We start from the raw sequence: 20,817 nt of genomic DNA on the forward strand, positions 1-20,817 counted from the left end.
CATCGAGCCTGTCACATAGCGCTCAGATATTCATTGGGCCTCACACAATCCAAAAGTGTCCAGTGTCCACAAGTGTGTGCAGAAATTCAAAATCTCCCTTATCCTCTAGTCACTTTGGTCACAGCTGTGCCATCGAGTCTGTCACATAGCGCTCAGATATTCATTGGGTCTCACACAATCCAAAAGTGTCCAGTGTCCACAAGTGTGTGCAGAAATTCAAAATCTCCCTTATCCTCTCGTCACTTTTGTCACAGCTGTGCCATCGAGCCTGTGACATAGCGCTCAGATATCAGTGGCCCTCACACAATCCAAAAGTGTCCAGTGTCCACAAGTGTCTGCAGAAATTCAAAATCTCCCTTATCCTCTCGTCACTTTTGTCACAGCTGTGCCATCGAGCCTGTGACATAGCGCTCAGATATCAGTGGGCCTCACACAATCCAAAAGTGTTCAGTGTCCACAAGTGTCTGCAGAAATTCAAAATTTCCCTTATCCTCTAGTCACTTTGGTCACAGCTGTGCCATCGAGCCTGTCACATAGCGCTCAGATATTCATTGGGCCTCACACAATCCAAAAGTGTCCAGTGTCCACAAGTGTGTGCAGAAATTCAAAATCTCCCTTCTCCTCTAGTCACTTTGGTCACAGCTGTGCCATCGAGCCTGTCACATAGCGCTCAGATATTCATTGGGTCTCACACAATCCAAAATTGTCCAGTGTCCACAAGTGTGTGCAGAAATTCAAAATCTCCCTTATCCTCTCGTCACTTTTGTCACAGCTGTGCCATCGAGCCTGTGACATAGCGCTCAGATATCAGTGGCCCTCACACAATCCAAAAGTGTCCAGTGTCCACAAGTGTCTGCAAAAATTCAAAATCTCCCATATCCTCTAGTCACTTTGGTCACAGCTGTGCCATCGAGCCTGTGACATAGCGCTCAGATATCAGTGGCCCTCACTCAATCCAAAAGTGTCCAGTGTCCACAAGTGTCTGCAGAAATTCAAAATCTCCCTTATCCTCTAGTCACTTTGGTCACAGCTGTGCCATCGAGCCTGTCACATAGCACTCAGATATTCATTGGGCCTCACACAATCCAAAAGTGTCCAGTGTCCACAAGTGTGTGCAGAAATTCAAAATCTCCCTTATCATCTAGTCACTTTGGTCACAGCTGTGCCATCGAGCCTGTCACATAGCGCTCAGATATTCATTGGGCCTCACACAATCCAAAAGTGTCCAGTGTCCACAAGTGTGTGCAGAAATTCAAAATCTCCCTTCTCCTCTAGTCACTTTGGTCACAGCTGTGCCATCGAGCCTGTCACATAGCGCTCAGATATTCATTGGGTCTCACACAATCCAAAAGTGTCCAGTGTCCACAAGTGTGTGCAGAAATTCAAAATCTCCCTTATCCTCTCGTCACTTTTGTCACAGCTGTGCCATCGAGCCTGTGACATAGCGCTCAGATATCAGTGGCCTTCACACAATCCAAAAGTGTCCAGTGTCCACAAGTGTCTGCAGAAATTCAAAATCTCCCTTATCCTCTCGTCACTTTTGTCACAGCTGTGCCATCGAGCCTGTGACATAGCGCTCAGATATCAGTGGGCCTCACACAATCCAAAAGTGTCCAGTGTCCACAAGTGTCTGCAGAAATTCAAAATCTCCCTTATCCTCTAGTCACTTTGGTCACAGCTGTGCCATCGAGCCTGTCACATAGCGCTCAGATATTCATTGGGCCTTACACAATCCAAAAGTGTCCAGTGTCCACAAGTGTGTGCAGAAATTCAAAATCTCCCTTATCCTCTCGTCACTTTGGTCACAGCTGTGCCATCGAGCTTGTCACATAGCGCTCAGATATTCATTGGGTCTCACACAATCCAAAAGTGTCCAGTGTCCACAAGTGTGTGCAGAAATTCAAAATCTCCCTTATCCTCTCATCACTTTTGTCACAGCTGTGCCATCGAGCCTGTGACATAGCGCTCAGATATCAGTGGCCCTCACACAATCCAAAAGTGTCCAGTGTCCACAAGTGTCTGCAGAAATTCAAAATCTCCCTTATCCTCTCGTCACTTTTGTCACAGCTGTGCCATCGAGCCTGTGGCATAGCGCTCAGATATCAGTGGGCCTCACACAATCCAAAAGTGTCCAGTGTCCACAAGTGTCTGCAGAAATTCAAAATCTCCCTTATCCTCTAGTCACTTTGGTCACAGCTGTGCCATCGAGCCTGTCACATAGCACTCAGATATAAATTGGGCCTCACACAATCCAAAAGTGTCCAGTGTCCACAAGTTTGTGCAGAAATTCAAAATCTCCCTTATCCTCTAGTCACTTTGGTCACAGCTGTGCCATCGAGCCTGTCACATAGCACTCAGATATAAATTGGGCCTCACACAATCCAAAAGTGTCCAGTGTCCACAAGTTTGTGCAGAAATTCAAAATCTCCCTTATCCTCTAGTCACTTTGGTCACAGCTGTGCCATCGAGCCTGTCACATAGCGCTCAGATATTCATTGGGCCTCACACAATCCAAAAGTGTCCAGTGTCCACAAGTGTGTGCAGAAATTCAAAATCTCCCTTATCCTCTAGTCACTTTGGTCACAGCTGTGCCATCGAGCCTGTCACATAGCGCTCAGATATTCATTGGGTCTCACACAATCCAAAAGTGTCCAGTGTCCACAAGTGTGTGCAGAAATTCAAAATCTCCCTTATCCTCTCGTCACTTTTGTCACAGCTGTGCCATCGAGCCTGTGACATAGCGCTCAGATATCAGTGGCCCTCACACAATCCAAAAGTGTCCAGTGTCCACAAGTGTCTGCAGAAATTCAAAATCTCCCTTATCCTCCCGTCACTTTTGTCACAGCTGTGCCATCGAGCCTGTGACATAGCGCTCAGATATCAGTGGGCCTCACACAATCCAAAAGTGTCCAGTGTCCACAAGTGTGTGCAGAAATTCAAAATCTCCCTTATCCTCTAGTCACTTTGGTCACAGCTGTGCCATCGAGCCTGTCACATAGCGCTCAGATATTCATTGGGTCTCACACAATCCAAAAGTGTCCAGTGTCCACAAGTGTGTGCAGAAATTCAAAATCTCCCTTATCCTCTCATCACTTTTGTCACAGCTGTGCCATCGAGCCTGTGACATAGCGCTCAGATATCAGTGGCCCTCACACAATCCAAAAGTGTCCAGTGTCCACAAGTGTCTGCAGAAATTCAAAATCTCCCTTATCCTCTCGTCACTTTTGTCACAGCTGTGCCATCGAGCCTGTGACATAGCGCTCAGATATCAGTGGGCCTCACACAATCCAAAAGTGTCCACTGTCCACAAGTGTGTGCAGAAATTCTAAATCTCCCCTGTCCTATAGACACCTTGTACCTTGTTTTACATTACTATATAGTTTGTTGGATTTTGTCTACATTTCTACCAAAAATGAGGAAGGCTGGTGGAAGAGGCCGTGGAATTGGGCGGGGGTTGGCAGCTGGTAATGATGGTGTTAGTGGTGGATCTGATGGTAGTGGCAAGAGCAAAATAGGACCGAATGCAGGAGGTGCTGACCCTGCGTCATCGTCTGGCTACATAAGGCCTCGAACGCTTAGTTTTCTAGGAGTTGGCAAACCGCTTTTAAAGCCAGAGCATCAGGAAAAAGTTTTGTCTTACATTGCTGACTCAGCCTCCAGCTCTATCGCCTCCTCTTCTTCAGTTGTAAAAAGTAAAAGCACTGAGTCGTCATTGGAGGCTCATGTTCATGAACCACACCTTTCCTTGTGTCCTTCACCCCAACCAAGATTGAAGGATGACGCAGGCCATACTACTGATTACTCCATGGAGCTGTTTTCACATACCATGCCTGGATTATCAAGTGAAATGGTGAATTACCCAGGCCAAGATGAATCTGACATGGAGTGCACTGATGCACAGCCGCTGATGGATGATTCTGCTGGTACATTCACTCAGAGCACTACATTGTCCTCGCAGTTTACAGAGCCAGATTCTGACCCTGATGAGACTCAGGTGCCCCTTCCCGCACACTATACCACCATACACGGTGACAGAGAGGAAGGTGCACATGACATAGAAGAGGAGGTGATGGATGACCCAGTTGTTGACCCAGATTGGCATCCATTGGGGGAAGAGGGTGCTGCTTCCAATAGCTCAGATGAGGAGCATCCACAGCAGACATCGACATCGCAACAGCTGTTATCTGACAGGCCTGGAGCACTCCAAAGACAGGTTCCAAACATCAAAAGAGTTGCTGGACAGCTTGTCCAGAGGGTCAAAAGATCACAGCGTGCTAGGCCGCAAAATGTCTGCCAAAGTAGGAAGAGTGCAGTGTGGCACTTTTTTGAACAAAATCCTCATGATCAGGCCAAGGTTATCTGTAAGAAGTGCGCAAAGACCTTTAGCCTTTAACCAGCATGCACTTGCAAGCGTGGACACAACACCAAACCTCAAGTGCCACATGTGCAACTGATCACAACGAAGGTAGTCAGCAACGCTACATTGTTTCCCCCACTGTAAGCCCACCGGTTAGCACAGCAGCAAATGTTGAGGTGTCGTTGCAAGACCACAGCAGTCAGGGAATCCCACTGTTATATCAACGAAAGACTGATTCTAGGCCATCAGAAAGAACACCAACTCCATCACCATCATCAACCCTCTCTCAGTCCGCCCTGTCCACCGCTACTTCCACCATATGCAGCTCTCAAGTCCAGCTCACCCTCCCAGACACTATGAGTAGGTCAAGAAAGTACTCAGTTTCTCATCCGCGTACACTGGGTTTGAACGCCCACATTGCCAAACTAATCTCGTTTGAGATGATGCCCTTTCGGTTGGTGGAAAGCACAGCTTTCCGCGAACTCATGGCCTATGCAGTACCACGCTATGACCTACCCAGTCGCCACTTCTTCTTTCGCAAAGCCATCCCAGCCCTCCACCATCATGTGAAAGACCGCATTGTCCATGCACTCAAGCAGTCAGTGAGCGGAAAGGTGCACCTCACAACTGATGCATGGTCCAGTCGGCATGGCCAGGGCCGTTACGTGTCCGCACTGGGTTAATGTGGTGGATGCAGGGTCCACAGGGGACAGCGGTGGTGGGACAGTGCTGCCTAGCCCACGGTATAGGAAACAGTTGGCTGTAGGCGTTCGACCCTCCTCCTCCTCCTCCTCCTCCTCCAGAAGCGAAAGCTCGTCCACAGAGCGCAGTCGTACGAGCACTCCATCTGCAGCTGCCACTGTTGCACACGATGTGTCCCCCTATCGAGCAGCTAGTGGAAAGCGTCAGCAGGCTGTGTTGCAGATGATGTGTTTGGGCGACAGACACACCGCCGAGGTGCTGGCCGAGTACTTGAAGCGACAAACTGAGTCATGGCTGGGCAGTGTACATCTTGAGGCAGGCAAGGTAGTTAGTGATAACGGCCGTAATTTTGTGGCAGCCTTAGCCCTTTCAAAACTCAGCCACATACCTTGCTTGGCTCACACCTTGAACCTGGTGGTGCAGTGCTTCCTCAAAAATTATCCGGAGTTAACAGCCCTGCTCCAGAAGGTGCGAAGACTGTGCGGGCACATCCGCCGGTCGCCTGTACACTCCGTTCGTATGCAGAAGCTGCAGCGATTGCTCCACCTTCCCAACCACTGCCTCATTATCGACATTGCAACAAGGTGGAACTCCACCCTGCACATGGTGGAGCGGCTGTGCGAGCAGAGGCAGGCCATAATGCATTTGTGGGAGGATACACGGCCAGGCACTTTGAGAGCAGACATGGAGTTGACAGGCGTGCAGTGGTCGAAGCTGAAAGACCTTTGTAAAGTCCTTCAGTGTTTTGAGGAATGCACACGGCTGGTAAGCGCAGACGACGCCATCCTAAGCATGAGCATCCCACTTATGCGTCTGCTCATGCAAACTTTGACGCACCTTAAGGAGCAGGCGTCTGCAGCCAATGTTGATGAGGAGGAAGAGGAGGAGGGAATCCTTGATGACATTCAGCCATTGTCTGCTCAGGGACCTCTCCTGGACGAGGTGGAGGAAGAAGAGGAGGAAGAGGAGGATGATGGGGATGATTACTTAGGGGAGGAGGATGCATCTCGTGGGGCAAGTGAAAATGTTGGCGTGGCAAGGTCTGCTACAGGGTTTGTGCGTGACTGGAGGGATGTGGATTTGCCAGAAAGTGCTCCTCCACCCAGCACTCGCAGTGCATTATTGACACCGGGAACATTGGCCCACATGTCAGATTATGCCTTGCGGATCCTAAAAAGGGACCCCCGCATTGCCAAAAGATGAACAATGACGACTACTGGTTGGCCAGCATCCTGGATCCACGCTATAAAGGCAAATTACAAAACATCATGCCACAGGAGAACCTTGACCTAATATTGGCTAATAAACAAGCAACTCTGGTAAATCGGTTGCTTGAGGCATTCCCAGCACACAGCAGCGGTGATGGTTCTCACACGAGCCGTACGGGCCGGGGGCAGCTTGGCAGAGGTGTTCGTGGTGCACACAGCAGAAGTGGCGTTGGAGACAGGGGTTTCATGACAATGTTGTGGACTGATTTTTCAAATACCGCTCACACAACTGGTAATACTGCATCGATGGAAAGTGACAGGAGACAGCAGTTGTCAACTATGGTTACAAACTACTTTTCCTCCCATATCGATGTTCTCCCACACAGGTCATTCCCCTTTGACTATTGAGCCGCTAAACTGGACACCTGGCCTGAATTGGCCCAATATGCCTTACAGGAGCTCGCTTGCCCAGCTGCAAGTGTGCTATCGGAAAGAGTCTTCAGTGCAGCTGGATCAATCCTGACAGAAAAAAGGACCCGTCTGTCAACCCAAAATGTGGATGATCTAACCTTCATTAAAATGAACCACGCATGGGTTTCCAAGGATTTTGTCCCACCTTCCCTTGATGACACATAGGGTGACAGAAAAATGGCTTGCTTTGGTCCACCTCTTCCTGGTACTTCACTTATTTTGCCTTTTGCATCAGCTGAATGTCCAACATCAACATATGCCACTTTCTAAAACTCCCTAACTGTGCTGCCTCCCCCCCCCCATGGCCGGGGTCAGCACCTAGCGCACGACACCGTGCGAGTGCCGTTGCCCTGGACAGGTGGGTAGGCCGACTCTTGGGCGCGGGCACTGGCACAGGGTCCCTGATAGTGCAATCAAGTGTCTCTGACGGTGGTGGTGCACACCCGCCGTCAGACACACCGCTGTACTATGAGGGGCCCAGTGCCAGTACCGACGCCCACGAGTGGGCCCCCCTTGCTTGGGCAGGGCCCCAGCATTTGCAATCTTTACCTCTCCCTGCTCCTCCGCTGTGTAATCTGGGCCGTCAAATCCATACTGGGCCTAACACCGTCTGAGCCTGCCTCCTGAGACATATATTTTGAATGTGTACGCTATCCATACATGTTATCCAGGGATACGGTACCCTTTCTAACCTTTGTGCAATCACGTGCAATCCATACTGGGCCTAACACCGTCTGAGCCTCTCCTGAGACATATATTTTGAATGTGTACGCTATCCATACATGTTATCCAGGGATACGGTACCCTTTCTAACCTTTGTGCAATCACGTGCAATCCATACTGGGCCTAACACCGTCTGAGCCTGCCTCCTGAGACATATATTTTGAATGTGTACGCTATCCATACATGTTATCCAGGGATACGGTACCCTTTCTAACCTTTGTGCAATCACGTGCAATCCATACTGGGCCTAACACCGTCTGAGCCTGCCTCATGCTGTATAGACATATATTTTGAATGTGTACGCTATCCATACATGTTATCCAGGGATACGGTACCCTTTCTAACCTTTGTGCAATCACGTGCAATCCATACTGGGCCTAACACCGTCTGAGCCTGCCTCCTGAGACATATATTTTGAATGTGTACGCTATCCATACATGTTATCCAGGGATACGGTACCCTTTCTAACCTTTGTGCAATCACGTGCAATCCATACTGGGCCTAACACCGTCTGAGCCTGCCTCATGCTGTATAGACATATATTTTGAATGTGTACGCTATCCATACATGTTATCCAGGGATACGGTACCCTTTCTAACCTTTGTGCAATCACGTGCAATCCATACTGGGCCTAACACCGTCTGAGCCTGCCTCCTGAGACATATATTTTGAATGTGTACGCTATCCATACATGTTATCCAGGGATACGGTACCCTTTCTAACCTTTGTGCAATCACGTGCAATCCATACTGGGCCTAACACCGTCTGAGCCTGCCTCATGCTGTATAGACATATATTTTGAATGTGTACGCTATCCATACTTGTTATCCAGGGATACGGTACCCTTTCTAACCTTTGTGCAATCACGTGCAATCCATACTGGGCCTAACACCGTCTGAGCCTGCCTCATGCTGTATAGACATATATTTTGAATGTGTACGCTATCCATACATGTTATCCAGGGATACGGTACCCTTTCTAACCTTTGTGCAATCACGTGCAATCCATACTGGGCCTAACACCGTCTGAGCCTGCCTCCTGAGACATATATTTTGAATGTGTACGCTATCCATACATGTTATCCAGGGATACGGTACCCTTTCTAACCTTTGTGCAATCACGTGCAATCCATACTGGGCCTAACACCGTCTGAGCCTGCCTCATGCTGTATAGACATATATTTTGAATGTGTACGCTATCCATACATGTTATCCAGGGATACGGTACCCTTTCTAACCTTTGTGCAATCACGTGCAATCCATACTGGGCCTAACACCGTCTGAGCCTGCCTCATGCTGTATAGACATATATTTTGAATGTGTACGCTATCCATACATGTTATCCAGGGATACGGTACCCTTTCTAACCTTTGTGCAATCACGTGCAATCCATACTGGGCCTAACACCGTCTGAGCCTGCCTCCTGAGACATATATTTTGAATGTGTACGCTATCCATACATGTTATCCAGGGATACGGTACCCTTTCTAACCTTTGTGCAATCACGTGCAATCCATACTGGGCCTAACACCGTCTGAGCCTGCCTCATGCTGTATAGACATATATTTTGAATGTGTACGCTATCCATACATATTATCCAGGGATACGGTACCCTTTCTAACCTTTGTGCAATCACGTGCAATCCATACTGGGCCTAACACCGTCTGAGCCTGCCTCCTGAGACATATATTTTGAATGTGTATGCTATCCATACATGTTATCCAGGGATACGGTACCCTTTCTAACCTTTGTGCAATCACGTGCAATCCATACTGGGCCTAACACCGTCTGAGCCTGCCTCATGCTGTATAGACATATATTTTGAATGTGTACGCTATCCATACTTGTTATCCAGGGATACGGTACCCTTTCTAACCTTTGTGCAATCACGTGCAATCCATACTGGGCCTAACACCGTCTGAGCCTGCCTCCTGAGACATATATTTTGAATGTGTACGCTATCCATACATGTTATCCAGGGATACGGTACCCTTTCTAACCTTTGTGCAATCACGTGCAATCCATACTGGGCCTAACACCGTCTGAGTCTGCCTCATGCTGTATAGACATATATTTTGAATGTGTACGCTATCCATACATATTATCCAGGGATACGGTACCCTTTCTAACCTTTGTGCAATCACGTGCAATCCATACTGGGCCTAACACCGTCTGAGCCTGCCTCCTGAGACATATATTTTGAATGTGTACGCTATCCATGCATGTTATCCAGGGATATGGTACCCTTTCTAACCTTTGTGCAATCACGTGCAATCCATACTGGGCGTGAGAATGGCTGGCGAGCTGTTAAGCAAGCTACAGCACCTGTCCAGACAAGTACAGGGATTCCCTAGCGAGGAGACTTATTTGATTGTTTTCAATGTTGGGACAGCAATTTTTGGGGAGCACTATACTCTGGAGAATGATAGATGGGGCCCACCATACACTGGAACATTCCAAAGGTGGACATCAGACACTGGAGCAGCATTTACAGGGCCCATTATACACTAGAGCATTAGAAATGGGGCCCATTATGTTTGGAGCATTATTTGGGCCCATAAGACAGTGGAGCTTCATCCATGGGGACCAACATATACTGTAGCATTATGTGGAGCTCATCATATACTGTTTCAAACATTATATGGGACCAATGATTCTGTATGGAGAAATAGATGGGCCTCGTCATGAGATGTAAAAAGTGAGGTATTTTTCATTGTACTATACCGCTATTTATCTGCCGTATCGGAGCATGATGAGTTGTGGTATGTGTTAAAGGGGCGCTCTTTCGCCCAGGGCAAATGAAAACCTGCAGCCAGCCCAACCCCCCCCACAACTTTAGCCAAATAACCCCCATTTTTCAGTGCGTAACTTGTATTATGAAGTTAATTAAGGTTGACAAGCTTAAGTAAGAAGAATTGATGCTTTTGGCATTCAAATGGGCACTGTAGGTGTGTTTCCTGTCCTCCTCTCACTGCCGACTTTTATTCCCCATTGACTTATATTGGGTTTCGTGTTTCGGGACGACCCCGACTTTTCCCTATAATCGGACGATCTTGCTCGACCCGACTTTTGGAAAAGTCGGGTTTCACGAAACGAAACGCGACCCTAAAAAACCAAAAGTCGCTCAACTCTAGCAACCACCATGTTTCAGTGTTGGGATTGTATTGGGCAGGTGAGCAGTGCCTGGATTTCACCACACATACAGCTTAGAATTATCACCAAAAATTTCTATTTTCGTCTCATCAGACCAGAGAAACTTATTTCTTATAGCCTGGGAGACCTTCATGTGTTTTCTTTTAGCAAACTCTATGCAGGCTTTCATATGTCTTGTACTGAGGAGAGGCTTCCATCGGGCCACTCTGCCATAAAGGCCTGACTGGTGGAGGGCTGCAGTGATAGTTGACTTTGTGGAACTTTCTCCCATCTCCACACTGCATCTGTGGAGCTCAGCCACAGTGATCTTGGGGTTCTTCTTTACCTCTCTCACCATGGCTCTTCTCCCATGATTGCTCAGTTTGGCTGGACGGCCAGGTCTAGGAAGACTTCTGGTGATCCCAAACTTCTTCCATTTAAGGATTATGGAGGCTACTGTGCTCTTAGGAACTTTGAGTACATCAGAAATTCTTTTGTAACCTTGGCCAGATCTGTGCCTTGCCACAATTCTGTCTCTGAGCTCCTTGGCCAGTTCCTTTAACCGCATGATTCTCATTTGGTCTGACATGCACTGTGAGCTCCTATATAGACAGTAAAGTACACAAAAGGAGAGCACCATCGTATATATATTTAAAGGGATCCACCTGCAGTATGTCCTGAAAACAGACTAACAGCAACCAAGAGCAAAGAGACAAACATATAGGCAGGAGTCACCATAAAAACTTTTAACAAATTTTATTACTACACTCAACACCACATATAGAGTTTTAAAAACATTTAAAAGAGAAAAAGGGAGCTACAAAATGTGTAACTATTACATGCAATATGCCTGCTAGCACCTATAAATAACACATATAGTCAATATATTTCCGAAGAAATAGGTATCTGTGCCCCTATAGAGGGGTACTCAAAGATAAATGATCTTCAAAGTATAGAGAAATTTGCATGTCTCTTTCATTAGATGAAACAAACAGCTAAAGATTGTCAGCAAATACAATGAAAAAAATATAAAGAAAAAAATTATTATTGAATTATGTATGTATCAGAATCGTCAATTATCTGGTCATCCAAACAGAGGTACCAATTAAGATAGTCTGTCCACCCAATAGTATATAACTATAAGGAAACAACATCAATAACAAATGGATACAATGCCAAGTGAAATTAAATCACATCCCAATGGCCCAATTGTAAAAAAAATAGTCCCTAGACTCACTTTTGGCATTGCTGTGTGAGAAAGTTCCCACGCAGCTTTTGCCATAAAGTGAGACCAGGGACTATTTTTTTACAGTGGCGGAGGAATACAGTGCAGAAGGATACCTACCTCCCGTCATTGGATTCCTGGAGCCCCGTAGAGAGCGGTCGCATCAGCTGATGCTGCTGTTCTCCACAGGAGATCGGCGTGGGACGCGCGTGGCTTTCTGCGGATCAGGGAGTATATTGTTTGTTTGTTATTTTCATATTTTTCCACAGATGACTCTGGCTTCGGGGATCAAAGTGACAAGTATTGGTGAGTATGTACTCTATGTTATATGTACTGTATGTCTATATGTATGTATTGTATGAATGTATGAATGTATTGTATGTAGTATGTATGTATTGTATGAATGTATGAATGTATTGTATGTAGTATGTATGTAGTATGTATGTTGTATGTATGTTGTATGTCTGTAGCATGTTGTATGTATGTAGTATGTATGTATGAATGTAGTATGTATGTAGTATGTATGAATGTATGTATGTTGTATGAATGTTGTATGTATGTAGTATGTATGTAGTATGTATGTATGTTGTATGAATGTAGTATATATGTAGTATGTATGTAGGATGTAGTATGTATGTATGAATGTAGTATATACAGTCATGGCCAAAAGTATTGACACCCCTGCAATTCTGTCAGATAATACTCAGTTTCTTCCTGAAAATGATTGCAAACACAAATTCTTTGGTATTATTATCTTCATTTAATTTGTCTTAAATGAAAAAACACAAAAAGAATTGTCCTAAAGCCAAATTGGATATAATTCCACACCAAACATAAAAAAGAGGGTGGACAAAAGTATTGGCACTGTGCGAAAAATCATGTGATGCTTCTCTAATTTGTGTAATTAACAGCACCTGTAACTTACCTGTGGCACCTAACAGGTGTTGGCAATAACTAAATCACACTTGCAGCCAGTTGACATGGATTAAAGTTGACTCAACCTCTGTCCTGTGTCCTTATGTGTACCACATTGAGCATGGAGAAAAGAAAGAAGACCAAAGAACTGTCTGAGGACTTGAGAAACCAAATTGTGAGGAAGCATGAGCAATCTCAAGGCTACAAGTCCATCTCCAAAGACCTGAATGTTCCTGTGTCTACCGTGCGCAGTGTCATCAAGAAGTTTAAAGCCCATGGCACTGTGGCTAACCTCCCTAGATGTGGCCGGAAAAGAAAAATTGACAAGAGATTTCAACGCAAGATTTTGCGGATGTTGGATAAAGAACCTCCACTAACATCCAAACAAGTTCAAGCTGCCCTGCAGTCCGAGGGTACAACGGTGTCAACCCGTACTATCCGTCGGCATCTGAATGAAAAGGGCTGTATGGTAGGAGACCCAGGAAGACTCCACTTCTTACCCCGAGACATAAAAAAGCCAGGCTGGAGTTTGCCAAAACTTACCTGAAAAAGCCTAAAACATTTTGGAAGAATGTTCTTTGGTCAGATGAGACAAAAGTAGAGCTTTTAGGGCAAAAGCATCAACATAGAGTTTACAGGAGAAAAAAGAGGCATTCAAAGAAAAGTACACGGTCCCTACAGTCAAACATGGCGGAGGTTCCCTGATGTTTTGGGGTTGCTTTGCTGCCTCTGGCACTGGACTGCTTGACCGTGTGCATGGCATTATGAAGTCAGAAGACTACCAACAAATTTTGCAGCATAATTTAGGGCCCAGTGTGAGAAAGCTGGGTCTACCTAAGAGGTCATGGGTCTTCCAGCAGGACAATAACCCAAAACACACTTCAAAAAGCACTAGAAATTGGTTTGAGAGAAAGCACTGGAGACTTCTAAGGTGGCCAGCAATGAGTCCAGACCTGAATCCCATAGAACACCTGTGGAGAGATCTAAAAATGGCAGTTTGGAGAAGGCACCCTTCAAATATCAGGGACCTGGAGCAGTTTGCCAAAGAAGAATGGTCTAAAATTCCAGCAGAGCATTGTAAGAAACTCATTGATGGTTACCGGAAGCGGTTGGTCGCAGTTATTTTGGCTAAAGGTCGTGCAACCAAGTATTAGGCTGAGGGTGCCAATACTTTTGTCCGGCCCATTTTTGGAGTTTTGTGTGAAATGATCAATGTTTTGCTTTTTGCTTCATTCTCTTTTGTGTTTTTTCATTTAAGACAAATTAAATGAAGATAATAATACCAAAGAATTTGTGTTTGCAATCATTTTCAGGAAGAAACTGAATATTATCTGACAGAATTGCAGGGGTGTCAATACTTTTGGCCATGACTGTATGTAGTATGTATGTATGTATGTTGTATGAATGTAGTATATATGTAGTATGTATGTAGTATGTATGTTGTATGAATGTAGTATATATGTAGTGTGTATGTATGTTGTATGAATGTAGTATATATGTAGTATGTATGAATGTAGTATATATGAAGTATGTATGTAGTATGTAGTATGTATGTATGTTGTATGAATGTTGTATATATGTAGTATGTATGTAGTATGTATGAATGTTGTATATATGTAGTATGTATGTAGTATGTATGAGTGTTATACTGTATATATGTAGTATGTATGTGTGTAGTATGTATGTAGTATGTATATACATATATATATATATTTTTTTTATTTTTTTTTTACATTCAACACATTAGCCGGATGATGGGACTACTACTGTCCCATCATTGACTAATGTGTCAATCACTGTCATTGTAGCAGGCATCGCCCGATGGGACTTGTAGCCCCATCGGACGATGCCTGCACACACACAAGACCCCCAGCAGGCCCACACAGACCCCCGGAAGCCAGCATAGGCCCCCAGCAGGCCCGTAGAGACCCCCGGCAGCCGTCACAAGCTCCCGGCAGGCCCGTACAGACCCCCGGCAGCCGGCACAAGCTCCCGGCAGGCCCATACAGACCCCCGGCAGCCGGTACAGACCCCCGGCAGCTGGCACAGGCCCCCAGCAGGCCCGTACAGACCCCCTTGCAGCCGGCACAAGCCCCCGGCAGGCCCGTACAGACCCACGGCAGACGGCAAAAGCCCCCGGCAGCTGGCACAGACTCCCGGCAGGCCCGTACAGACCCCCGGCTGTCGGAACAGACCACGCATCATGATGACATCATTTCAGCAGCCAATCACAGCCACAACAGTGGCTCATTGCATTATGGGGACTTCCGATTCCGGTATCCGATATTGAAAAAGTATCGGTACTCGGTATCGGAATTCCGATACAGCAAATATCGGCCGATACCCGATATTTGCAGTATCGGAATGCTCAACACTATTTACGACGCATTGGTATTGAGCGCAAAATGGAAAAGTTGGTAGAATACCAGTTTTTTACCACTCAAATAAAGCCAAATGTAGAGGTCATGGGGGAATTGAGTATTCACTATCAACCCCTAGCTACAGAAAAAAACGCATTATGTTGAATAGTGTAAGACAATGTGGCTAAGCATCAATGCGGAGGTTCCAGAAAATGCATGATTCTCCACATGGGTGAAAATGACAACATTGCTCACAAAATAAAGATCGCAGAAATATACAAACGTTCCACAACAACTTTATGCCCAAGTTCAAGAGATTGTGGAGATATAGTGGCTAGAATATCAAACCACTAATAGTCCAAAACTGGATAGGACTACAATGTCATGCTGAAAAAAAAAAGGAAAGGACCCCCCAACAATAAGATGCTTAACCCATGTTTCCATCCTGCAAACCATTCAAATATAAGTCAGAGAGTCATAAGGCAGATATATTAAAATGCATAATCGTGGTGCAAAAGTTTCTCTATTTCTTTATATGTTTTTTAAGAAATTTTTATTTTTTGGAAGATTGGAGAACCATATGTGATGTGATGTAACATTACCTTCAAGCATACAGTAATTAGCCACAGATGGAGAAATTTACACGATACACCCCCATGTCAACCAAACTCATGGCCATAATGATATTACCAGTGACGCAGACATGAGGGTCCAATCAGCACAATACACAAAAAATGTTGATGGTAACAAGGCCCACATTTTGCCCGCATTTGGTCAGAACCATTCCTGGCCGAATAGTCCCGGCAGCGGCACTGAGCAAGACACCGGAGCCCACCATAAACCGGCAAGCTCCATTCCCCGAGCCAGGGCCACCACAAGGACCAACCAACCAAGACCTATGTTAGAATTTAGGAGTCTATGGTAAAATATTCTAGTATTGTATTTGGTGCTACTAAATAGTAGTATAGATATAGCTTTGTTGTATTTGGTGCCAATCAACCACAATACTTATATAATAATAAGTACTGAAGCTAAAAATAGATCAAAGAGGATAACGTGACCAAAGAAAGATTAAGAGATGTATATAAAGTCCTTTATAATTGCTTGTAGAAGCCTGTAAATAGCAGTTCTTCATTCAGGCCACATGGGTAGAGGCTTCGTAGATCATATATCCATTTGGATTCACACCTTAATAGTTGGTTGGTAATGTTCCCTCCTCTGATACTGGTGTTGACAGCCTCCAAGCCCATGATTTTAAGACCTTTGGTACTGCTCCTATGTAGGTACACAAAATATGTGGCTACTGAGGAGATTGTTTTGTTCTTCTCTTGATCCTTTTTAGCAGTAGAGATGTTGGACAAATGCTGTTGGGTTCTTCTTCTCAATTCCTGAGTTTTCTGGCCCACATACAACTTTGAGCAATCGCAAATAAGCACGTACACAAGGTTTCTCAACCTGCAATTAAAATAAGATTTAGGCCGAATAGGAGATGGTAAGGTAGTGACAGAAAATACATCTTGTGAGATCATAAATTGACACACATTACATCCTCCAATTGGTCCTTCAAATTTTTTGCTCTCCTAGTCACTACTCTAGGTGTCTGTGGGATGTAAGCAGTAAGTCTAGGTTCACTCAACAGGATGTTCCAATTTTTGTACAATACTTTATAAATATCTGTCCACTGGTTGTTGAATGTCATGATTAAGGATAGGAGTCTAGTAGTCACGAATCTGTTTCTTGAATAGGTTTGACCGGTCCATCCTGTTTGCATGTAGAAATGCCCTTCAGTTCACTTTTCTTGGTATTCCCTGTTGGTAAACCGGGTTGTTAAGTCATTGGCCAATAGTCGAAATTCATCTTTAGAACTACAATTTCTGCGAAGTCTTAAAAACTAACCTTTAGGGATTCCTGTTGTGAGCTCATTTTCTCGTTCACCTTTGATGTCCGATGAACTCCCTCTGCTGGTGAAAGAAGGTGGTGAAACTGATTTGGATGGGAGAAACCTGTCACCTGAACAGGGGGATTGGGATTGGACATCCGGAATCTCTGAGTGGATATAAGGCAGCCGACGCCCTGTAGGGTTGCTGGTGATTTCTCTGCTCTGAGCTCTGGCCTCCAGTTCAGTTCCTGTCTTCTAAAGCTAAGTTTTGCTCTGTTATTGTTCCATGAGATTTTGTCTGATTTGCTTAGTTTTGTGTTCTGCCAGCCCCGGCTGGGGCTCTGCTGAATTTCCATTTTTGTCCCTGATCGGTTAAAACTCTTTTGCTCTGTCTTCAGAATATATCGGAGTGCTGATATAGGGATTTTGAAGTCTAGTGACTTCAGGGCCGTTTTTCCTATCAGACGTGTTGGGACATTTTTGGTAGGGTTTTTGCAGATTGCAGCCAGCATCTTTTCTGTCCTTTCCTATCTAGTTAGTTGGGCCCCATCGTTTGCTCTGCCTGTCTTTCTGACTGTGTTTGTGTTTTCATCTGTTTTCACAGACAATACATGTTGGGGGCTGTCTATTGCTTTGGGGTCTGCTCTGGGGCAGTTTAGATTTCCCCTTTCTTTCTTTAGGCTTATTTAGTTCTCCAGCTGTGAAGAGGCGTCTAGGACCACCGTAGGAATGCTCCACGGCTACTGTTAGTTGTTGTGAATAGGATCAGGGGTCTGCAATCCGCTAGCTACCAACCTCTCCGGTTTTCTGGACTTAGCTTGCATTTTTGTTTTTTCCTCCTCCGGTGACTCATTCATAACAGATTCCATTCCTTAGATGTTGTGGATGGAAGCTGGTGTAGTGCAAGAGGCTGTTTGTCACTGTGGTCTTCCGATAGAGACAAGATGAGATCTGTTGTCCCTGGATCGACAGCTTGACGTCCAAAAATTCAAATGAAGTTTCCGACAGTGGAGGTAAGTCTGATGTTAAAGGTGTTCCGATTGAGATCATCAATAAATTCTCTGCATTCATCCGGAGAACCTGTTCAAAGAAACAAAGCATCATCTATGTAAAGTTGCCATGAAAGCACCCTAGTACAGAACAACTCATGCACATACACAACGTTTTCTTCCCACAACCTAAAAAAAATTAGCATCTGAGGGTGCACACCTCGCCCCCATAGCTGTACCAGAAAGTTGTCTGTAGCACTTCCTGTCAAAAGTAAAATAGTTTTATCCAAGATGAAATATAGGAGTTCAAGAATGAATCTGTTGTACTCACCATCTCCTGTAGAATGTTTGTCCAGAAAATAGGAAACAGCTTATATTCCAAGGTCATGTGCAATGCTAGTATAAAGAGATTCCACGTCAAGACTAACCAGAAGTGTTTTCTCCAGAATGGTAAGTCTCTCATGGTAAGACATCAGATGTGCAGAGTTCCTAATAAAGGAATATAAAGAGGATGCCAATGGTTGGAGAAAGTGGTCCAGATAAATGCATGGTCACTCCATCAGACCCCCAATTCCTGACATGATTGGCCTACCTGGAGGGTCCGTTAATGACTTGTGGACTTTTGTTAAAATGTTAAAGTTTGGTACTACCGGGTGGTGAGTAGTCAAAAAATCAGCTTCCTTTTTAGTGAGGATATTATCATAGAATGCCCTTTTAATAAGAGAATCCATCCTGTCCTTGAAGAGAGTGGTGGGGTCTGATGGTAAAACAAAATAGCAGTATTGTTTAGCTATTTTAACACCTCTTTTACATATAGGTCATGTGGCCACAAAACAAAATTCCCACCTTTGTCTGCCTCTTGGACAACAAATTCATTATTATTGCACAATTTTTGTAATACTCTCCTCTCCTCTGTATTAAGATTATTTTATCTATTAGCATCCAGTTTAGGTCTTGCAATATCCCTGCAAACACTATCAGAAAAGATTTGGATTGCTGAAAACAATGATAGAGAAGGAGTCGCCTGTGAGGGAGATCTTCTGGTAAACCTTTTGTTTCCTGAGGGGTTTTCATTTTCTTGCAGGAGTTCTAGCAGGTCCTGAAACACTTGCTTTTCATTGTCAGGGAAGGTGTCTATGATGGAGGGTTGATGATATAATAATTTAAAGGTCATCTGAGGACAAAACAAATATAGATCCTTGACCAAGATGAACTTATTCAAGGTGTTCATGGGTGCAAAGGAGTGGCCTTGTGTTAACACTGAAATTTCAAGGTCCGATAAAGTATATGAAGACAGATTCAAAATTTGTAAATTACCTGTTGCTGAGGATTCCGCATGGGGGAAAATGAGGTCAACGTCTCAGATTGAATCTGGTTTCCCTCTTGTATGTTGGTGACCAGTTTCTGTATCCTCTGTCCTTTCTCTTTGTGGATATTGATTTTCTGTCTCCCCCTCCTCCCATGGCGCCTTTGATATCGCTTTGTTCCGAAGATAAAAAATCAATTGAACACAACTCATGCCTCAAGGTTGATTCATTAGGATTCGAATTAGAATTTTTTCGGATCTATGATAGCATTACGTCTGTTGCCATGGTGTGTCCATTTAAAGGCCTGATCTTTATTAAAGTCCATTTTATCTCTATGAAATGTATTCTTTTTCCTATTGATGATAGCTTTTTCAAATTGATCTATAGTAGTTTTGAGTTTTTGATAGAAAGGATTGACCAAGGTCTCAGTATCAAAATTGTTGATTTTACTTTCACAAATTTTAAGATTTTCTTTAATTTTGATTAAGAGAGTTTGGTCATGTTCTATGAGCATATCCATTAAAATAGTGGAACACTTCAAGAGGACGTTTCCCAGGTCTTCCGAAATGTACCAGACGCCTCCCAAGCAGGGAATATCTGAACCCTTAAACCTCTGGGAACCAGTCCTGGCCTTTTATACTCCTCCAAACTCCTCACATTCCACCAAACTCAAGCGAGTGATTTATGCAGGTTTGTGACTTCCAATGGTAATATATGAAAATCAAGGTTTGTTTAAGGGACTGTCGTACTGGTGGCAGGTTCCGACTCAAATATACCCTGTGCACGTTGGCACCAGGCCGTCGTATATAGACAGGTGTGTGCCTTTACAAATTAAGTCTTATCAGTTTAATTAAATATGGCTAGACTCCAATGAAGGAGTAGAACCATCTCAAGGAGGATCACAAGGAAAGGAGTGTCTGAGCAAAGGGTCTGAATACTTATGACCACGTGATATTTCAGTTCCTTTTTAATAAATTTGCAAAACTTTCTACATTTCTGTTTTTTTCTATTAAGATGGGGTGCAGAGTGTACATTACTGAGAAAAAAAATGAACTTTTTGAATTTACCAAATGGCTGCAATGAAACAAAGAGTGAAAAATTTAAAGGGGTCTGAATACTTTCCATACCCACTGTATATTTGGATAAAGCCCCTGGGTTTAAATGTCTCTTTTGATACATATATTATATGCAAGGTTCAAGTCTCTCCAGGGATTGCCCTACTTATTATGCATTGTGCTTCTACTGAAGCAGATTAAAGTAATATTTTGTCATTATGTTGGCGGCTAGACTGGTTGTATGGAAATTGTCTCCTATTAGGGCACTATAGGCTGACATGTAAACCACATTATTATGATTGAATGTATAATTGTGGTCTGATAGTAACCAGAAAGCAGGGGAAGGTATAAGCTTGTTTGGTCTTAAATTTTCTGATATTTTCTCTTAATGATTGTGTTCACGAATTTTAAGCTTTAGAGTGAACAAATCTCTCCCTTTTATTCTGTATCGGCTTTAAGACTGGTGCAGTTTTTTTTCCTTCTTTTCCTATGTTC

The 20,817-nt window shown here is 44.4% G+C and overlaps 1 protein-coding gene across 1 annotated transcript in view; it reads right to left on the reverse strand.

The window, feature by feature from the left end:
* The window catches only part of MED12L (mediator complex subunit 12L), a 1,194,146-nt gene that overhangs the window by 960,640 nt on the left and 212,689 nt on the right, over positions 1 to 20,817 (reverse strand).

This window comes from Dendrobates tinctorius, unplaced genomic scaffold, assembly GCF_039654945.1.
Source record: "Dendrobates tinctorius isolate UK_male_01 unplaced genomic scaffold, ASM3965494v1 ptg000060l, whole genome shotgun sequence".
Taxonomy (NCBI): domain Eukaryota; kingdom Metazoa; phylum Chordata; class Amphibia; order Anura; family Dendrobatidae; genus Dendrobates; species Dendrobates tinctorius.